This window comes from Lolium rigidum, chromosome 6 (genome assembly GCF_022539505.1).
Source record: "Lolium rigidum isolate FL_2022 chromosome 6, APGP_CSIRO_Lrig_0.1, whole genome shotgun sequence".
NCBI classification, from domain to species: domain Eukaryota; kingdom Viridiplantae; phylum Streptophyta; class Magnoliopsida; order Poales; family Poaceae; genus Lolium; species Lolium rigidum.
In genome coordinates, this window is record NC_061513.1 from 61,343,680 (window position 1) to 61,352,671 (window position 8,992).

Here is an 8,992-nt window from a genome sequence, read left to right on the forward strand (position 1 = left end):
AGACAGCAGCCGCTTAAGAAAAAAGAACTAAGCCACCTTAGCTTCCTCCATAGATAGGTTTCCGCTTCTCTGACTAGGCTCGCCAACGTTAGAAGAGGTGGAGAACTCAATCTATGTGTAGGTTTTTTAATAAAAGTAAAATGCAATATTTTTAATAGATTATGCTAAGGTTTTGGTAGTCGTTTTTTTTTTGCCTCCGCGTCCATGGAGATGGCATCGTCTACAATAATAGCACGATGCTGAGACTATCTGAAGCCATCAAAGCCAAACAGCGGACGGATGCTCATCAGAAGATTAGCCTACTTAAGCCATGGACCAAAGGCCTAGTTACCTGGACAGCCCAAAACCATGGTGTGCATGTTTCTTTGGTCGTGCTCCTCGCACAGACAACCATTGAGTTGTAATTGAATCAAGTCCCAATTGGGCAAATGTCTCTTCCTCCTCTCTCTGCTAATGATTCCTCTTCGACGTGACACCGAATTGTATCTAGACTATTGCTGAACCTATACCGATCTGTGTGAGAGAGTTATGGAGTGCCATCTGCAGCAGCATACGAGCAAGATATTTATGAAATTCCAACATAAGTGTTACTGATCGAGCCAATGTGGATGGACCCGTACCTTGAGGGTGTGTTTGGTAGCCCGGGTGACCTCAGAATTTCTCACCTCAACCTAGCTAAAGTGACCAAACCTTGTTTGTTAGCCCGGGTCGTTCCATCTGGGCAGTGCTGAGGTCATGCGAAAAACACCTCTCAGCCAGGCCGGGTTGTGAAGCTCAAATCGAGCTTCACAACTCGCCCAGGCTCACCTCATACCCGCAAAACACTGTAGCTGGCTCCGAACCGCCTCCAGACCTCCAGCCCGCACATTTTCTCGCCTCATTTTCCTCCACCCCTTCTCTCAGCCAGGCTCTCCTCCCGCTCCGGCCCTCCTCCGCCAAAGAGAAGCTTGCGTCGGCGCTCTTGCGTCAGCGCCCTCCGGCCTGCCCCGCCGACGGGAAGCTCGCACGCTGGCCTGCCTCCCGTTCCATCCCTCCTCCGCCAACGAGGAGCTCGAGCTGCGCCACCCCCACGCCATCTTGCCTCCCGCTCCAGGCCCTTCATCGCGCCTCCCCCATGCCATGGACGAGCTTCGCCGCCTCGTCGACGCTGGCCTACGTCGCCGCCTTCTCGACGCCGAGTTGCACCGCCGCCACGGGACGAGCTCGAGTCAGAGGCCTCCGCTCTCCCTCGCCGCGTCTCTGCCTCTCCCTCGCCGCGCCTCTACCTACTGGCCGGAGCCCTCCTCTGCCTCCGGAGGGGTGACGCCGACCCAGCTAGGCGAGGTCACGGCGTACGACCGTTGACTCTGCAGGATGGAGTTCCCTGGCGAGCTCCATGGCTTGGAGCTGAGCTAGGGACCCGATTGCTTTTTTTTTCCTTTTCTATTAAGGTTCATTTTGTAAAAAGGTTGGAGGTGGGCAGTGCCCAGATGAGAAGTTATGCCAAACACATTCTCTGTTCAGACTGTTTCAGTGCCTACAAGCTAACAAGCATACAACAAAATCTCAGCCCAACTAGTCTGAGGTGGGAATGCTCAGATGGGAAAGTGATTCTCAGGTGGCCCGGGCTACCAAACACACCCTAAATATCTCATACGACAGGAGGTGCCGGAAGATCCAACGGAGGCACGATGTATCATTTACCGCTCTACAACCAATTAGGTTATCAATGGTGAACTTTACAAGCAGAGAATATCTGCCATCCTACAAAGATGCATTACACCTGAGAATATCTTCCATCCTACAAAGATGCATTACATCTGAGGATGGAAGGAGCATCTTGATCGATATCCATGAGGGTATCTGTGGTCACCACGCCAGCAGTCGGGCGCTCGTTGCTAAGGCTCTCAGGGCTGGGTTTTACTTGACCACAGCTATGTGTAGGACGCCAAGGACCTTGTTAGTAAATCTGATGCTTGCCAATGTTTCGCAGCTAAACCTCACGCACCTGCAGAGCTGAATACAATTCCTCTTGCTTGGCCCTTTGCTCAATGGGGGCTTGACATGGTTGGCAAGTTATATAAATCCTCCCGTGGAGGTCATGTTGATCTATTTGCTTGTCGTTGTCGACAAGTTCACAAAGTGGATGTATGCTATGTCTGTCACTAATCAAGGCACCACTGCGGCTGTAAACTTCATCAAATCAATAGTCTTCAGATTTGGTGTTCCTTATAGCATCATCACCGACAATGGCACTAACTTCACGTCAAAGGAATTCCAAAACTATTGCAAGGAGTTGGGAATCCAAGTTAGTTATGCATCCGTAGCACATCCCTAGACCAATGGTTAGGTTGAAAAGGCCAATGACCTCGTATGCAACGGCCTAAAGAAGAGACTTTTGCGCCCCCTAGAGCGTGCAGCAAGTGCTTGGACCGAAAAGCTACCCTCGGTCATGTGGAATTTTTACATATGACCCAAACATGTCGACAACCTAAACACCCTTCTTCATGGTTCACGGTACTGAGGTTGTGCTTCCATATGAGGTACTCTTCAATGCACCTCGGGTCATTGTTTATAGTGAGGAAACATCATCAACTGCACTCGAAGATGACACTGACATCCTCGACGAAGCTTGAGATATCGATCTTTCCCACACCGTTGTATACTAGCAGGTCTATGTAGCTATCACAACCATCTACTGCGGCCCAGATCCTTCTCCAAAGGAGACCTTGTCCTACGCCTCAAGAGGAAAGGTCATCTAAAGCTAGCTTGAGTCCCCCTGGGAAGGACCCTTTATTATCTCTGAGGTAATACCTGGTGGAGCCTATCGACAAGAATGTCAAGACAGGAGTTGAATACTCCAACCCATGGAACATTGCACTATTTTGATGCTTCTATGTTTAGGATTTTCTTCCATTGTCTTCTAAATTAGGCTACTTAGCCTACAATATATGAGCCACACTCTATCAATAAAGCTAAATGTTCCTCCATTATGAGCTTACATTTCCTTTAATACACCCGATACTCGGGGGGTAGCGACATTCACAACTTATATACTTATTGATTTTGCACGCCCTTTACCCATATGCAAAGACTTGAGTAGCTGATTCTGCCTAGCAGTTATACCTTTGATAACTCTGACTCAATTGCAGCCCAACTGACAGGTCAGCAAAGTATATAGAATACATGTATCAGGCTAACGAAAGATCTTCACGGGGTGGCAATGCATCAATTAGTTCAACAATCAAAGGATTTACAAAGCTACATACAAAGATCTATAAGTTATAGCAGTAACACTACTATTCAGAATGTTATGTATTCATCAATAAACTGAAGCATCACTCGAGCATTATGACGTACCCCTTCCATGAGTTGGGTCGTATGCTTGGGGATACTCCCATCGGGAGTATGCATATGCACAAGAATTTCAAACAAACAAAAAAGTACTTCATACATGCATACACAAAGCACAAGAACCAAAAGTACAAAAGTCTTTTCTTTTATAAAAGTGCAAATAAGGCACAAATTTGGTGATTACATTGAGGGGTTGGATAAGAAAATTTCAAGAGCAAAAGAGCGGCTATATAAAGAAAAGAGCAGCTCCAGGCACTCGCGCTTGAGATCGACAAGATCCGCGTCGACCGTGAGACTATGGAGAAGTCCGCACTTGGGGTCGACGAGATCTGTGTCGACAAGGAAGCCATCGAGATGCGGGATAATTCATCGTCTTCACTACTCTACCGGAAGGTAGAAGCGGCAGCACATGAGACTGTAACACCCCAAGTTTCCAGACAATCACGGGGGTACAATTAGAAATGGGATGTGCATTGCATCACAAAAATGGGAAAAATTCCGCTCTTTATTGCATAAAAACCTAAGGGGGATCAAGTTTCTCTCTCGATGCCATTAGGGTTTAGGGTTTCGAGGGTGCGGTAAACTTTGACGTGACTTCTTTTGAATTTAGTGATTTGAAAGTGGAATTAATTTGAATTGATATTCAAATTTAAACAATGCAAATTGAATACGGATATGAATATTTAAAACAATATTAAAATAGAAATATAATCCAAATTACAAAAGAATATAAATAAATTACAAATAGCTCAATAGAGAAACTTTGAGCTTTATGGATCAGCACATATAATACATTGTCTTTACAATATCCAATTATATTACAACAAATTAAATTATAAATGAACAAACAAAATAAAAAAAGTACAAGAATACAAAATGAACTATTCTAATTTCCTATCCACTGCCTTGATCATCTTGTAGCAATTGATCATCTTGAGTTCCTGCACAAACAAAACAAAATAACCACATTTGAGCAAGTGGCAATGCCACTTGGATGTCAAAGGAAAAACCCACCAGGAGGATAATCACAAGAGCTAGCCGAGCTAATCCATCCATCCCAAGTTCCAACATGGAACTCACATGTAGCTTACAAGGCGTATTGCATGCCTCACAGCACACACACACACACACACACACACACACACACACACACACACACCTAGGTTAGTCACCAAGTGAAATACAACCCTGGTGTCGACCAAGGGAGAGCCTGCCAAGTGATATAAATAGCATAGTTCCAGCAAACCCTAGACATCCATCGACACACACACACACAACCAGTAGGCAAAACCATCAAGAACAACATGTTGTTCAAGCTCTTTTTCACCAAGAACAAAGAGCTTTAGAACAGACATGGGGGAATAAAGCAAGAACCAGCCAGCCAGGAGGAGGAGAGCAAGATCAACCTCAACAACAACAAGTAGAAGCAAATTCTCTACATCAGCAATTATAATCTAGGATCTGCAGTGAGGTATACCAAAATCATGAACAAACAACAAGTTTTGTTCATATTTGCATAAGCATGCCCCAACAAAAATACTCATAGGGTAGAAGGACCCTGTTTGATCATCATATGGTCATAGACCAAGTGATGCTGGCAAAAATGGCAAAGGCCACAGATTAAACCCAAACTAGTTACCATGGTTATGCCAACACAAACCAACCAGTAGCACATCCAAAAAGGAACTAGGAAGGAACCGATCAATGATACTTTACCAAAGTCACCTAGCTACACTAGCCCTTCAAAACACCATCAGAAAATCAGACTTATGGTTGTCTGAATATTTTTCAACACCAATTTCATAATGGCACTCATGTAATGATCACCCATTATGCATTTATCCATCCACAACAAGTCAACAGTATTGGGAGCAACCAAACGAGCAGTATATTACTGCTGAGGTCACATCAACCACAAATCCATCCAACCAAAGCAACAGATAATTAATCATCATCACTCAAATTAGTTCAAATGATAGCTGGGGTCCCCAACAGTAGTTGGCATCCATCTAGCTTAAACATATATCAAAAGAATCATAACTGCATAAGCAGTTCATCAATTTATATGTAACAGGTACAGGGAACCTTCCAAGGCAACCAGATAAACATCAATTGAGCTACAGCAGCCATACAGAACTACTACACAAGTATTTGAGGCACCATAATTCATGTTCAGCATGCTCATACAAGCATGAGCAGCCCACCAATACATTGTGTGCAACCACAGAGAGATCTAGCATATATAAGCATGAGCATATGACAATTGAGTGCGTAAGTAACAGGCCAGTAAGCAAGCCACTAGCTGGACAACAACAACTCACCAGTACATGGTAAGTTCCTGCAGAGGAGTATATTTAGTTGCAGTAGCAGTAGACAAAGCATATAGAATTTATACCAGTAAGCTAACCACTGGGAAGAGAGAGGCGAATGGATCAATTGGAGCATGTGAATCACACAATAGCCTGCAACAACAACTACTAACACTTGCACAACAAGCTACTGCTAGCATCCAGTGTTCAAATGAACACTTGAGCAAGATACCGGGGCACTAGCAAGCTACATCTAGCAGTAGTGCCGAAATGAACACTCACTGAGAGGAAGGGGAGTAATCGAGCTAGCCATAACAAGTAAATAGGCTCAGCAAAGCATCAGGAGCACCAACAACTACTAGAAGCGCATAGCAGGCCAATGGCTAGGGCACGGAGAGGCAGGCCAGTGGCTAGGATGAGGTAGGAAGAGAATGGGAAGAGAGCAGAGAGAGGATCGAGCGATCACGTACCTCGAGCAGCAGCGCTGCAAACGCTGACCACGGCGGCACATGCCAGTCATGGCGGCACCAAGCCACGACCAAGCCAGGGCCATGCCGAGCACCATCGCCAGCAGCAGCTCATCGAGCACCCCTAGCATGTCCAGAGACGCTAGCCCGACGCAGATCAAACACCGAACTGAAACCCTAGTCGCAGATAGGGTTGAGCACGAGCAGAGGAGGGCGCGCTCGTCAGATCGACGCGGATAGGAAGGAGTGGCATCACAAGGCGCATCGATTGCGACCAACGGCGCTGCCTGGAACCGTCGGAGTCGGCCGGAGCAGGTCGGCGACGGTGGAGGCGATATTGGGGAATCGTAGGAGCAGGGACAAATTTAGGGTTAGGGTTATTCGGGGGAGAGGGAGAGGACTCAGGCCGATGGGACGGACCAGGCCGACCTGGTCCAGTCTAACCCGCGGGTTAGACTGACCAGTGGGCCTGGAGGGCATTTTGGTCTTTTGACCAAAGGTTTTTTTGGAAAATTGGAAAAAATTAAAAACCATAGAAAAAATCTTAAAAAATAAGGAAAAATAGGAATAACACTTTAAAATTATTCTCTATTCAAAACAAATACTTCTATGAAATTTTAAACAAAATCTTTAGTTAATTGCTAAAGAAAACATAAAGGAATTTTATAAGAATAATTCAACCCTTTAAAACCACAAAAGAATTATTAAACCATTCTTTATTCTCTTGACAATTAATCAAAATTAATAAATATTTTTATTTGAACGTAACTCCTTCTAAGAAACATCAAAAGGTATTTTTATAACTCTTAAGGAGGATCAATAAAAGTTAAGATTAAATTCTTCTAATCTCATAACTCTGAAGTCAACCCTAAACATCAACATGGGGGGAATTACAATTAAAACTCAAAAGCATGCATTATTGGATATTTAACCATTACCCTTATTGGACAATGATGCAACTTTTCAGAAACCGAGGACAGTCCAAACAATTCAACTGCACTACCTTGCAGTGTTCAGGCAACTTCATCGCTTGCTCATGTCAATTTGATTATGTTTATCAAATTAATTGCAAATTACTATCCTCTTGCATTACAAAGCAAAGATTACTTTTTAATTATCAATATGACTATGTGGTGCGCAATTGAACCATGGTATGAATATTGGTGAAGGTTCCATTGCAATTGGGCTATTCATCTAGGATTAATAACCAATATTGTCCAGTGATTCTTGCGCCGTAATATTTGTGTTAACCATAAGATCTGAAATGGGACTGAGCAGTCAGTTGTATTTCTTCCTTCCGCACATCAACGGACACACTTTACCGTAGCAGTTGTGTTGTGTTGGGAACAACCGGAGTTTTGGGGAACCCTAAAGTCCTCACGGTATGTGGTCTATGATGGGTTGTAGAAGACCGGCGAAGGTACCGAGGTCGGATTATACCTAAGGGGGTATGTTGACCGGCGTGGGTATATAATCGAGGTCGAAGCAGACCGGCGAGGATCTAAGGTCGGAACTACAATACGGGTGGGTGTGCGGGGTCGCGTTGAAATGCAATGATTGGCTAGAACCTTATACTGGGTCTCACACCACGGAAGTGTGGACGGGATGAGATGCCTGGTTGGCATCAAGGATAAGGTCTCTTATGGGTAAAGCAACACACCTCTGTAGAGTGTATCAAATCTTGGGGTGTCACTCCCTGTCCCGGATTTTGGAACTGTGAACGCGGTCTTAAAGGAACTCCATGAAGTTCTAGACACCCGGTGAAGGCTGACGGACATAGCTTTTCAGAATAAAAGCAACCTTTAAAGAAATGTTTACGAAAACTTGCATTGGCCTACGACTTTCTGGTCTATGGTTGTAGTTAGTGCATCAAACACTTCTTTCCTATAATGAACTTGCTGAGTATGCTCGTACCCGTCCTTCTTTGAATCCACTGCTTAGACTACCTGAACAACCTGGAGGAGGCCACTGAAGGAGCCGAAGGAGCGGAAGAAACTGAGACTTAGCCACCACAACTTAGTAGTAGTCGAGCAGCACCAAACTCTTTAGAATAAAGTTGCTGGAGTCGTAATGGTACTTAGTTTACTTCTATCATTAGCTTATAAGTTAAGTAAGGTTCATCTAGAACTACCGAGTTATCCTCTATGGACCCAGGAGGAGCTCCGCTGTGATGTACATATATGGCTTGTAATATTAAGTGAGTGAATAAAAGACCAGCTATGTTTCTGTTGTATCAGTCTGATGGATGTAATATTTGCAGAATGGTACTTCACAACTGTTATGTCAACGACTGGCATACTACAACATGCAGTGGTATGCAGGGTCACCACAATTTGTATCAGAGCAATAGCTTTGACCTTAGGTTGGAACCTAGTTAATGGGAGAACCTGTAGGAGTCAAATAGATGTAGTAAAGGATTCTCTAGAAATATGATGTCTATTCACTTGAGAATAATACATTCATATCTTTTAGTGCGATAATTCTTTATTATTACTATTATGATGCATCATTACTAATACCTTATAATTTATTATACACAGCCATATATGGCAAGCTCAAGTTTGGGAAGGACCGTTAAGGTGAAGGAATCATGTCTGGATGACTATGATGGAGGTCTTGCTGATATCCTATGTGCTTTGTTGCTTGAATTTGGGCGTGATCCCCAGATTCGAGTGATGAAGTATGCATACTACAATGGCACAGTGTTAGCCAAATGCCCAGTTGGTCTCCAACTACCTGCAAAATAGCAGGCGAAGCAAGGACTATTAGGACAGCCTACCATGTAGCTATCCTTAAAGCCATCACTGAGATACGTTAACACAAGACCAAAGAACTTATCGGCTCCGAGTTTGCCCATATTCCACACATGGAAGAAAGATGAGG